Source organism: Rousettus aegyptiacus, unplaced genomic scaffold, assembly GCF_014176215.1.
Source record: "Rousettus aegyptiacus isolate mRouAeg1 unplaced genomic scaffold, mRouAeg1.p scaffold_m13_p_12, whole genome shotgun sequence".
NCBI classification, from domain to species: Eukaryota; Metazoa; Chordata; class Mammalia; order Chiroptera; family Pteropodidae; genus Rousettus; species Rousettus aegyptiacus.
The window spans coordinates 34,404,166-34,417,987 of NW_023416287.1; the positions used below are offsets into that span (position 1 = coordinate 34,404,166).

A 13,822-nucleotide genomic window follows, 5' to 3' on the forward strand; every position below is an offset into this window, starting at 1 on the left:
CGTTTGAGAGAAGGTCTTTAAACCAGAAGCAAAAAAGAAAATATAACAAAATCCGGAAAGGGCTGCTAGGGTGATTGAGTTCAACTCTCTGCCTTTGGCCTGGCAGGCCCTACAACCAACTAATAGATCAAGCAGACTTTATCAGCTCATACTACCCTCTTATCTCTGATCCTATTGCGTGCTGCAGAAAAATTAGATTTCAAGAGATGAGAACTTAGTCTGTAGTCACATTGCCACTCTTTTTTGAGACTACTAATGATCAATGTGCTCAGAAACGTCTGGGCAGAATTTAGTTAGCCAGTTTCATTCCTTCTACCAGTATCATTTCATTGTGAGTCCACAGACTCTCAGAGTTCTAGGTGATATCTGAGGAGTATGTATGCACATGAATGTGTGTGCATATGCTAGAGAGAAAGAAAGAGAGAGAGGTGAGCTGACACTAATTCACACTAAAGTTTTACAAATTTGCCATGTAATTCCTCTTAACATTTTTACCAAACTGCTTCAAATGGCAGGGGAAAGTGAAGGTGCATTCTGAGAATAGAGGTCTCTGGTCTCTAAATCATCTGTATGAGGAAGGCACTAAGGTTTAAATTAAAGATCCACGTGATTTTTTTCATTCTCCGAAATATATCCACAAAGGCAGATTTTCTAAAAATGGATACTATTTATTGTTATTTTTATGACATAAGAATAATGTATGTGAATACATAAAACAGATAACACAGGAAAAAGTACTAAGAAAAATGTAGAAAATCACCTGAAGTCCCAACCTTCCCATGTGATATTTTTCACTTTTTCCATTCTACACTATTTTCTGTTAATAAATACACATTGTTTTGACATAAAAAGAAATGTTAAATTATTTACCACTGTGTATTTCCAGTTTGAAACACAGGGCCTCAGGTGTGACTTCTCCAGGAATCATGCACATTTCAGAGAAGGAAGGAAGTGAGAGGGCAAAAGAACTTTCTGGGAATGTACTGGGTGGTCACTTTAGGGGGATGAGGCGGGGGGCACATTCCTGCCTCTGCTCACCCCTGGCCCTCAGCCCAGGGAGAGCGGGCAATCATCAGTGTGGACGACACCAAGGGGCCTCACAGGGCTGTGAGCACTTTGCAGTGTGCTGGGATTTCCCTGAATGACCCACCTACAGACCTACATTAATCTTCCTTGCAGGGAGCCCTCACTCTCCTTTAGCAGAACACTAAATACGCCAATTCCCAAAGAAGTGTTTTCTTTCTTTCAGGCAGGAAAATTAATGAGCTCCATCTTTGGCATGGATTAGAAAATTCCACTGTGGTGCTGGCAGGGCTTCCATGGCACCAGAACTTTAAAGAAACCCTACATTGAGAGCTGTGAGAGACAAAGGTAAGGCTGATTGGCCTGGTTTTCATGCTCTCATTTGGGAAAAGAAAGGAGGAAAAGAGATAGGAACAAAGCACCTGGCTGGGAGAGGTTGTCCAATCTGAGGGAGGTATTTTCCTGAGCCCTTCACAGAACCCTCCCTTTCTGTGGACAGCACAATGCCCTCCTTATTCCCCGTGTCCTCACCACACGGCGGCTGACTTGAAGCCTTACTCGGCACAGCATCAGTGACAAATGTTTGGACCCGTGGCCGCCAGGCATGTCTTAAGCAAATTCCTTCAGCCATTGAGGTGGGTTCCCACTCTCAAAAGAGGTGGGTACAAGCTGTATTTGCCTCACAGTCTCTTATTTTTGGAAAACAGTTGACAGATTGAACTGAATAAATACAGTGTGTCTCCTAGTTATCAATACATATTTGTTCATTCATTCAATAAGTGATTTTTGAGCACCTAGTATGCTCTAGGGACTAGAGATACAGCAGTGAACACAACAGGCATATACTTTCTACACAAGGATGTTTGGGGTAGGAGGTGAGCAGTCAGCATTAAACAAAACAATTTCAGGTACTAATAACACAGAGTGAAGAGACAGAAAATGATAGTGAGGAAGAAGCTATTTTAGGATGTTTAGGTAAAGCCTCAAATGACACTGGAACCAAAATCTGAATCACCTGAAGGAACCAGCTGAGGGAAGATGTGGGCACAATAGTCTTCTAGTCAGAGGGAATAACAGGTGCAAAGACCCTGAGTCAGGAACATGTTTGACAATTTTAGGGAACTGAGTGAAAGCTGATGAAGAAGTAAGGGATGAAGAAAGGCAGGGACCAGATTTATTATGAAAAACATCACCACTGACATTGCAGAGTATATTATACAGTTTCCAGAGGGCTTCAAGCACATACTATCTCAAGTCAATCGTCCCAACAATCCCATTATATAAATAAAGAGACAGGCTCAAGAGGTAACTTCCTCAAGGCCACAAAACTAAGAAGTGGTAGGACAGGGACTCTGACCAAGGACTGCATTGGTACAACTCTGGAGGATGCTATCCGTGCCTCGAGCCATTTATGTCATCACCTGGAGTTTGTGTAGTGCACAGCCTGTGTCACTGTATATAGTGACCCTATGCCACTTTGGGTCTATTCTCTCCAAATTTCTGTGCCTTTTCTGTGCTAGTGGCTGTTGGGAATACAAAGAATAAAGATATTATTTCAGCTCCTGGTGAGCATATGATGTGGTTAAAGAGAAACAATATATGAAAAGGTGGTGGATGATAAAAGATAGTATTGGTTTCCGGCAAAGAAATAATGGATGACTTAATAGATATGTGAGATTTGAGCCTGGCTTGAAGATTTAGATTGGTAGATGTACAGGAAAAAAAAATCCATAAGACTTTATCTCACACACACACACACACACACACACACCTGGTATGTTGCAGACCACCATAAATGCTTGCCTCCAGCAGATGTGGTTTTTTTTTAAAATGAACATTTAATACTCTATTGTATAAAAAATAGAACCATAGAGGTAAAATTTTGGAAAATCTAAGAAGAGAAAAAAATCATCTGTAATCTCATTCATGAAGCACAACCACTTTTTGCAGATTAGTATGTTTCCTTCTGGATTTTTCCCCTAAACAAGTAATGTGTGTGTGTGTGTGTGTTTATGTGTATGTATATATACATAATATATGTCATATATACACACACCACAAATACACACACTCACATACACTTATTTCTGTAGCCTCAGAGTAGTTTTGCCTGTTCAAGAACTTCACATAAATGCAATTAAGTGTGTACTCTTTGTCTCTGGCCTCTATTGCTCAGAGTGTTTTTGAGCTTTATCATGTTATCATGGATGAACCAGTAGTTTGTTACTTTTCATTGCTGACAAATATTCCATTATAAAAATATGTCAGAATTCATTTATTCATCCACTTGTTATTGAACATTACATTTGGGTTGTTTCTAGTTTGGAGAATAAAGTGTTCTTGTACAATTGCTAGAGACGTTTCCATTTCTCTTAGGTTAGCACCCAGGAGTGGAATAACTGGGTCATAGAGTAAATCTGTATGTTTAACTTTATAGAAAACTATGAGACAATTTTCCAAAGTGGTCATACCATTTCTCAGGGTATGGGAATTCAGTTTATTCCACATCCTCACCAACACACAGTACTGTTGCTGTTTTTTATTTTAGCCATTCTTTTGAGTATGTGGTGGTTTTAATTTGCATTTCCCTAATTATTAATAATGTTGAGCATTTTTCATAGACAAGTGTTTCCATAGTTGTAATTATTTGTTTTCTCTGCTTTTTATATTTACCCTTAATCTTACCATTCTTCTCCATTACCCTGTAGTCTTCATGACTGTTACATTACTGCCTCCTAGTATTCCAATAAGGAATTCTCTACAACTTATTTAATCATTCCTCTGTTAGACATTTAAATTATTTCTAATTTTCCACAATTCTAAATAACACTAAATTTAACACATTAGTGCATGGATTTAAAATATTTACTTAGAAATGTCATTTGTAAACAATATTTTAGATTATTTTCTTTAATCACAGGTGTAAAATGATTGGGTCGAAGGCATTTTTCTGGCTTTGGGAGTATAAAATATGAGGTGGACATTAAGATCTCTATCTTCGAAGACACAAGCTTTTACATCTCTTAGCTCTGTGCTGAGGTCTCGGAATTGGGCCCCTTTATGAATGTAATTCTTTTGTTTAGAGGCAAAGCTAATAGCTGTTTTGTAGCCAATTATCTTTTGAGTCCTGAGTAATGCTGAAAAGGTTAATTCTGTTATTGAGACAATGCTCCAGTACAATAGGCTCTGTTCTCCTTCTAACCAAGTTGAAATGTGAGGAAGAATAATTCTGGGTATCTTGTCCCCTAAGAATAATCTGCAAAAATGCCCAGCCAAACAACAATTGGATCCATTTAGCAGTAGTTCCAGAATTTCTGTACATGAATGGTCAGATAGAAGGGGAGTGGGAACTTCATTTGAGGGGTGTTTTGATAGCATGTACGGTGTTGTCATTTGGATTGCATGTTTATATGAAGGAGCTCTAGGAGGACTGATGATGATGGTGGGAGGCATACATGGGAGGAGTTGGGTGGGTGATAGCCCATTTGAAAGCAATAGAGGAAATGGATTAACCCTGCCATACTGCAGCTGTAAGCCATGGTGTGGAGCTGGGCAACTAGAAAATCATATTAATCCTATCAGACCAGCAGAGCCCTTATCAATGCCTCTCCAAGCATCCGCCAAACCTAAAAAGAGTCATTTTTATTTGGTGCCAGGTCCATATTCCTATCGCAAGAGGAATTGCCCAGGGAGGTAGGAAGCAGGAGAAATTTGCATAGCAAATCAGTGCCTTGCTAGTACCACATTCATGCCTCCCTGTGTGGAAGAAAAGGACTGTGGGCCAGGTTGCCAGGCCCCTTTTCTCTGCTGGCCTCTGCCTGAGAGTATCAGCTGAGCTCCTGCATTTCCTCAAGGTGCCTTTGATGACACTCTGAAAGGCAACCAGTAGAACATGTCTATCTTTCCTGAGCCTTGACACTATCTGGAAGGTCCCCGAAATTCCTAGTATACAAAGCCATGTTTATATGTCTTTCTCCCTTGAAATGTGAATTTATCAAGGAGAAAATCATTCTTTATTCATGATATCTTAATTTGGGTTCTTCCAGAAACGGACCCTAAAATGAGATTCAAATGCAAGTCATTTATTTAGGGAGTGATCCCAGGAAACCCCGGTAGGACAATGGAGAAGGGAGCCAAGAGAGAGGGCAGCGAAGTAGTGTACGTTATCAAGCCAGTTACCACAGTGGGCAGCTAAGGCTTAGTCATGTAGGGATCTCTGGGAGATGGTATAGGGCACACCTCTAAGTTACCACACTGAATAGAAGAGAGCTAGGTTATTTATCCATCAACTGCTAACAATCATAAGTTAAGGATGTTCCTGGGGAGACTTTGCTTCCTGGCTTTGCATCTGCACTGCCTTCAGGTAGGGTGGGATCCAGCAGCTGGAGACAGTCTCCAAGCAAAGAGACACATGTGCCAGCAGTGGGAAGTCAGACCACCTTTGTGCATTGAAGTGGTAAAGTGATAACATTAGCTGTGTCTCCCCATTACAGCTCAGCACTGGCACTGAGCAGTTCCTCAATAAAGCAGGTTGGTTATACCCAGAGGGCTCAGCTAGCTTTAGCCCCAAAGCTATAGCTCGTATTTGTTCTCCAGTGACCCCTGAGTACTGCTATCAGCCAGCAGCACCATTTCAGGATCAAACCCGGGAGCCCAATGCCCTTACATTTTTGAGCAATGGTACTCAAAGTGTCCCCCCTGAACTAGCAGCAGCATCATTACCTGGGAACTTAGTAGAAATGCACACTCTTGGGACCTACCCCAGACCTGCTGAATCAGGAAGTCTAGGGGTAAAGCTCAGGAATCTGTATTTTAACAACCCCTCCAGGTGATTTGAATGTACCCTAAAGTTTGAAAACCACTATTTTAGACTCTAAAATTTAGGACAGTCTCCATAGCAAGCCCATTTGCTCTCTGGTTAGAATGCTTCCCAATCCCAACCTGAAGCACCAGAGGAAAAGGGGAATGGAGCCTTTAGAAACCTTTTAGACTTTGGCCCGTTTTGTGAGTTTTTCTTTTCTTTTCGAGTTTATTAAATATAAGTCATACCTACCTAATTATCAACGACTTCCACTGACAAGCAGCACAGGCGTGTATGTATACTATGGAGGATAACCTGAAAGACATCTGTGTTGGATTTGACTAAAGAGACAGAGGGTGGGGGAGATTTCCATTCCTGTTTGTTTTCCTGAGCTAATATTTAAATTCTTTTTGCTGCCCTCTGAACACACCAGGTGAGCAATAAGGGAAAAGTCAAGGGTCTGTCCTAGACTTTTAAATTAATCGTAAAAAAAATGTGCAAAGGAAATGGTTAAGGGTTGGGGGTAACCCCTCAGTCAATATGTGTAAGAAAACTATGTGAAAGATTAGCTTAGTTTAATGCATTGATCCAAGCCAGGTGAGGGTAGGAACACATGGCATTGGGGTGCTTTCTCCTAGGCCGACGGTCTCTAACAGGGTAGACACCCCTTATTGTTTCTCCAGCAGTGCCAGCCCAGAATCGCACCCAGATGTGTTGATTTGTTCAGGAGGGGATCCCTGTCCCCTGACACCAGCGGTGACAGTAGCCCTAGTGGGGGCCACCCCAGTTGTGTGACATCACAATGTAGTCTATTCAGGATCTTGGGACTGACTTGCCTCTGGGCCCAGGATATAAACTTACCCTCCAAGGGCTGGCCTACACTTACAGGGCCACAACAACTGAGACTAGCAGACCTGTGGCACCAGCCTACCAGGCACTCTTGGTGAGTATTCAGACTTCCCAAGACCTATGGAAAGAAATACAGCCAGTCATAGGCTGGCCTAGCACTTTGGGGTCTCGTACTCACAACATCATTATCCATTCTGGGGCCAGAAATATGCTGGGATAAGCCCAGAGCCCTTCCTGGGAAAGCTGACTCACCTGATGCAGTCACCTCTTTTCCAACCTGTTTCTGCAGAGCTACTGCTATAGGAAGTGATATTCTAATCACTTCCAAGGCCCAGATTCCCACCTATCCCAGCTCCCTGGACAAAGGTCAACTGATAGAGGCTTGGGGCAAGGAGGCCAGGCTCTCAGATGGGAAATCCAGTGGAGCATTGCTCCAGGTTCCAGCTGAGGTCACATCAGCCCAATTAAGCTCCTCTCAGCAGTGTGAACCAGTGTAGCTTTGTGGTGGTGCAAGGAATGCAGAAACCACCTCTCCTCCGAAAATGTACATGGCAGCCCCTCCTCTCTGTACACTTTGTTCTCTCTGGCTATTTTAAAATCCAAATCCCCATGGCCTCCCCCCCCCCCCCCCGCCAGTGTATCAAATCTCTTCCTTCTTTTTAGGGATAGTAAGGGAGATTTAAGACCATGCTGGGAAGTGGATAAATGAATTAGAACACTGAAGAGTAGGCAGAATGGAAGAGGGTGGGGGAATGGGGTAGGGCAGAAAGCCATCTCTCTGACAGGACCTGAGTCTTCCTGGCTGGGCCACCAGCAGTTGGTTGAGGGTGGTCTGAGGGCCACAGCCCTCTACAGCCAATAGCGGAGACTGGGGTCAATGTACCGAGAGGCAGAGCCAGCCTTCCCTGTTATTGTGTACTCCCACAGCCTGTTTATACATTGGCTTCTTGCATCTAGGTAGGCCATTAGCCATCTGTGAAAACCAACAGTTCTGCGCAGTCATAGCACACCTTGCACATAGGGATGGTTTTTCAGGGGCCCCATGATTTCGAGCAACTCCTGGCTTTATCTGAGTGTTTAAGGCAGGAGGCAAGGTGGGTGGTGGGAGAAATCTACTCTGAGGCTGTGTCATCCTCTTTGGTCTTATTGATGGCTGATTGGCTTCTACTTCACACATGAGTTTCCCCAAGCTTACTGAGAACATAGCTCCATTCCAGGCCCCACTAGAACAAAAGAACAGTCTAGGGACCAGAGTTAGAGGGGCCCATGATCCCCCTCCTGTGTCAGACCTTGTCTGGAGAGGATGGAGGGAATAAACACCTGTCAGGCACCTACTATGTATCAGTCCAGCCACCTATGTTATTGCTTTTAATTCTTATCACCAGGAAGGAGAAACAGGTATCTCGTGCTCATTGATAGGTATAGAAACAGAAATGTGTTCTGTGCTGGGTACCACGTTTTAAGAGGGACATTAACCTTGAATTTATATACACTCCACATAGATATGAGTGTCCCCAATATTAGAGTACTTTGAAAACAGACGGGGCTGCTTTGTGAGGCAGTGAGTTTGTGCCTGTGGAAGGGTCCAGGCAAGCCAGGTAGCTTTCACCAACAGGGCCAGAACAAGATTCTTCGATCAATTGAGAGGTGGACTAAAAGATCTTTCAAGGTCCTTACAAATCTCAGATTGCAGGATTGAGGTCTTGATACTTTTCTAATTCTCCATGTTTAAACCTAAATGGGTCAGGCCTTCCAGGGTGTCTGCAAACTTTGTTAGGAGAAGAGAGCTGGAAGAAACTGTAGATCAGCTCTGTGGACCCATTGGGCCCGAGGTCAGAACCAAGAGGCCAGGCTGATTATGGTGGTAGTCCAAGGCCCCAGAGCCAATTCACAGAATAAATATTTGTTGAATGAATGAACAAAGGAGTGACAGCCAAGGATTGGAACCAGCCTGAATGCTAATCAAACATCCATTAACCCACCTCTCTTCCTCTTCCAAGACTCTTTCCTATCAAGATTATGATTTGGCCAACATTTATTGAGCACCTACTGAATGCCAAGTGTATTCACAGAGATTATTACATGCAATCAGCCTCAACCCATCAGGTTAATGTCGTTGTCCCCATTTCTCAGATGAGCATGGGTAAGTAACTGCCCCAGAGGTTAGGGAACTTATGGAGATGTCACCAACACCAAGTAACAATGCAGGTCTTGTTAACTCCAAAGAGCATGCATCTCCACAGGTGGCCTCCCAGCTTCTACAAGAAAGCAATTTGCTATTTATCTTTCCTAAAGACTAACTGCTGGTGACCCACCTGGTTCCTCAGAGGCTATTATTTTGCCCCTCCTTGACTTTGTCCTGGCTGATGTCAGGCTCCTCATGGACCAGCCTTGTTCATTGGCCATGCCTTTCACCCTAACGGGACAAGATGGAATGACTGTCTCCACACCAACAGATGTTATGCTCCAAGGAAGAAAATATGCTAATGGAAATCAACTTTGGCTAATTGTAGCAATTTCCCTTTTGTGTGTGGCCCTGAAATAGTAGCCATGCTCTGTTCTTTTTTCATGCAGGGAGCCCCAAATTGGCAGTGTAAATGAGGTTGCAAAGAAGTCAGCTAAACAGGCCTCTTTGCTGCCAGTTACCATAGATAAGGCCTTGAACATGCCCTCTGGGTAAAACCCTGCTTGGTTCAGCTGTTCATGGCCTTGGCGTCTCCCTGTGGATAATTTGGACCTCTGTTGGGCTGAAAGAACTTCATTTAAATCTGGGAAAACTAGAACTTCAAGCGTTTTAATGAAGTATCAGGGCCAAGAATATATGGTTTGACCTTGAACCCTGGCTTACTTCTTATTTGTTCCATAGCCAGTGCTGGTCAATAGAACTTTCTGCATTGACAGTAACGTTCTCATCTATACTGTCCCATATGGTAGCCATGAGTTACATGTGGCTGTTGAGTACTTGAAATCTGGCTAGTAGGTCTGAGGAACTGAATTTTCAATTATATTTCATTTTAATGTGAGTTTACTTCATTTTAATGTTAAGTTTGAGTTTAATGTAAAATAGGTCTGTGTAGCTAATGGTTGCTAAACTGGATAGTTAGTTCAGTTGTAGCCCTGCTGACTTTTGTGATTTCCGCTCTTGACCTTACCCTCAAATCCCCAACTTTCCCCCTTCTCTCTAAAGGGCTTTGGTGCTTGCTGTTCCCTCTGCTGGCATCATCTTTTTCTCTGATATTTTTACAGTCTGCCTCTGTTCAACATCAGAGCCCAAAACCGAGCGTGTCCCCTTGGAGAGAACCTCCCTGTGTTGTCTAATACCGTCACTGTCCCCATCCCCACTCCAAATTGCTGTTTATATCTCTGAAATTGCATGTCTTAGTTTGGCTGCTATCACAAAGTACCATCGACTGGGTGGCTTATAAACAACAGAAATTTATTTCTCGCAGTTCTAGAGGCTGCAAATTTGAGATCAGGAGGTCAGCATGGTCAGGTTCTGGTAAGGATTCACTTCCAAGTTGCAGACGGTCATTTTCTCATCATATCCTCACATGGAGGAGAGAGAGAGCGAGAGAGAAGATGGGTGGGGAGCGAGAACACAAGCGAGCTAGGGAGCACGAGAGCTCTCCGGAGTCCCTTGTATGAGGGCATTAATCGCATTAATCCTATTCATGAAGATTCCACTCTAATCACCTTTCAAATGCCCCAGCTCCTATATCATCACATTGAGGGGTAGGATTTCAACATATGAATTTGAGGGGGACACGAACATTCAGTCCATTACATCATGTTTGTGTTTTCCTGTTTATTGCTGTCTCCCTGGATAAGAACTTCCAGTCCACAAGAGCAGGGGCTCTGTCTATCCTTGCCACCACTCCACCCCTGGCCTGGAATGGTGCCTGTAACAGTTCCTGTAGGTGGAAAGTGCTCAGCACAGTGTCTAAAGTGAATGAATATCCTGCAGATAACCTGATTCCATTCCTCAGCCTCCTCCTTTCTTGAGGAGGAAAGACAATCAATACCTCAATAATCTTTTGCTGTGTAACAAAATAGCCCCAAAACTTAGTGCCTTAAAACATCAGTGATTAATTATGTCTCCTGATTCTATGGGTCAGAAATTTGGGCAGGGCTCAGCTCCATAGGACTTAGATGAGGGTCACTTAGTCATTGCATTTGGCTGGAGACTGGGGTAGACTAGATGGCCTGAGAAGGCCTCTTTCAGTAAGATGGAACCCACAGGTCCTTCACGCAGTCTCAGGGTAGTTGAACTTTTTATGTGACACCTGGCTTCTGAGAGAGGAGGCAGAGTTGTCAAGCCTCTTGAAGCTAGGCACAGCAATGGCACCACCACTTACACATTCTGTTGGTCCAAGCAAATCACAAGATGAAGACAAAAGGGGAGTGGAAATTGTCCATCCCTGGTGCATACAGGGAGGAAGGATCTGGCGGTGGCCACCTTTGCACAGCACTATAACCATATAGTGGTTCTTTTCAGACTGGAATGTCCACACAAACCACCTGGGATCTTGTTACAGTGCGGATCCTACAGATCTTGGGTGTGGCCTGAGATTTTGCATTTCTAATAAACTCCCCAGGGATGCCAAGACTGCGGGTCCACAGCCACACTCAGAATAGCAAGGCCGGATTAGGGTATGTGGTCAGAGCTGAACTTGTGTTTAGGTTGGCCTAACAGTGCCCCAAATACCACCATAGGTACATCACTTCATTGGGTTAAGCTTTGGCCCATACCATGCCATAGGGAGCCACCTACTCCATCTCCAGAAATTCTTCCTATGTTTTTTTTTATTTTTTGCTAAGCTCTACAGCCTCTTCCTTCTCTAATTGAACATTTGGTGCCCCCCACCCCCTTTGTAAAATTGATGGAGTGGTGATTAGAAACCAAGCAGAATTAGAAATCAAACTCAAACTAGTTTAAAAGAGAAAGACCGATGAGCCATGGCTTCAGGACTGGCTGGATCCAAGCCCTCAGTGATGTTGTCAAAAAGCTATTTGTCACCAACTTCAGCTATGCTTTCCTCCAGGATATCTCTGGGATGCTCTCCCCAAGAAGAAAAAGAAGAGACGAACCCCTGCTTTGAAACCACAGTAAAATGAGGGACAATTCCTTTCCTCTCTGCTTGGCTCAACTGGAGTCACATGCCCACAGTGAACTAATCACTGTGGCCAGGAGGATGTGTTAACCTCATTGGCCAGGCCTAGGTCTTGTGTGCACCCTTGGAGCCAGGTGAAGAGGCCAGCCCCACCCAAGCCACAGGGAGTAAGAGCAGGAAAGCTGTGACTCTCCATGAAAAACTGGAAAAGAGAGAGAACTAATTGGAAGCCAAGAAGCCATCTCAGTTGGCTACAACAACAGATGTTTTCTGATAGCTGGTGCAGCCTTATCAATCCTAGGGGGCCCATAGCCAGGCCTCCTGTCCCCCAGCAGATTCGGAGGTACCCTTGAGCTAAAAAGAATCTTAGTACCAGAAGAGACTTGAAAATTAGCCAAGGCTTGGTCCACTGAACACTAGCCCAAGGGTTGTAACCTATGTTACTTGAAAGGCTGTGTGGTCCAAGAAACTCAGAAGACAGTGGGTTAGGCACAGTCAATAGTTCCCCGCTCTGTGCATACCTTCTCAGGGCCTTGAATAAGCTGCCAAACACTGTAAATCTCCAAGACTTGGGGGAAGAGTAGAAGCTATTGTTCTGTTGACCACACTTTGGGTAATTATTAACCTAACTCTATCCCACTGAAAAAGGAAAAGTGAATTAGGCAAGGTCATGCAACTAGTTAGTATCCAGCTGATCTCCAACTGCTGTGACAGCAAGGTATCTGATGTGGCATAGAAGCATCAATTTGTACCTTAGAACAGCCCTTCCCTCTAGAGGTTATTTATTCTCCTTTCTCACACATCCCCACACATCTGATAGGCTTCCATGGCATAACCTCTGTGAGGGTTACAGGCCCCACCCAGAGTGTTGGTCCCTGTGTGGGACGTGTCCCTCACTGCTGCAGACCTGAGGGGAACTATTGAAACTAGAAACTAGAGGGTTTGGACTTAGGAGCACACAGCCACTTGATCTTCAAGATGACAACACTGATGAGGCAGAAGAGGCTTGAAGCTCGGCCAAGCATGGACAGTCAGCAGCAGCTGGGGTGCTCAGGGTGCCAAGAAAGCCAACAAGAGGGGAAATCTTGTTCCTGGAGCCAGGCGTGCTCTTTAAATTCAGGCAGAGATTGTGCATCAGGGCTGTGGCTTGCTGATGCCAGGTAAAGTTATAACAACATTGTTTTTGAGGACCTTTCTGGTCAGAGTACTTCATCATATACACTCCTAAGCCACTTAATGACCCACAAAGTGAACATTGTTTAGCTGGCAGAATTCACAAATATTAGCTAAACATGAAGGATACAAACTCTTATCCTTGCCAAGTGCACAATCTTGGATGTGTTATTAAACTCTGTAAGCCTCAGTTTCTTCATCTGTTAAATGAGACAAATGAATTCCTTCCTCACAGCTTTGTTGTGAGGATTAAATAAGCTAACATCTGTGAAATAGCAACATGCCTAGCCCATCCATAGTAAAAAATCTTTACCAGGTGGCTAGAATGGAGAGGTGGAATGAAGTTTGGGTTCCCAGATAGTAAGGGGCAAAGCCAAGATCAAACAGGCCCAGCCAATTCCCTGTCTTGGCTCCTTCCTACCCCTGCACTGTCACTCAGAAGCAGCATTCATGAGCAGAGAGTACACGGAAAGGTGCAAATGACTTTTCCAAATCTTCTTCTGTATAAGAGGAGGGATGGCATATGTGTCTCTTAGGTCACTTCTAGGTGACTCTATCCAAAGGCTAGACAGAGAAGTAGATGTTATGAGCAGGGTGGGTGGGCATACCTGACTTCTCAAAGCAGAGTCAGTGCCAAGCATGACATGGGTGGGCATCACTCAAGGCCACCCAGAGGGAAGAGACCACAGACCATACCCTGGCATTTTCAGCCAGGTTTGCATGCATTGAAAGTCACGTCTTCAGCAGCAGATGCTGTTTTTGTTTTTGTTTTTGTTTTAATCGAGATATAACTGACATAACATTAGTTTCAGGTATACAACATGATGATTTGATATTTGTATATATTGTGAAATTATCACCGTAA

The 13,822-nt window shown here is 43.8% G+C and overlaps 1 protein-coding gene across 1 annotated transcript in view; it reads left to right on the top strand.

Annotated features, from left to right (window-relative positions):
- Nucleotides 1-13,822, top strand: part of BANF2 (BANF family member 2) — a 47,419-nt gene that overhangs the window by 9,442 nt on the left and 24,155 nt on the right. Inside the window, exon 3 of the mRNA XM_016164895.2 lies at nucleotides 1,250-1,371. The gene's annotated coding sequence lies outside the window, so the exon portion shown is untranslated. The remainder of the gene's footprint in view (nucleotides 1-1,249; nucleotides 1,372-13,822) is intronic.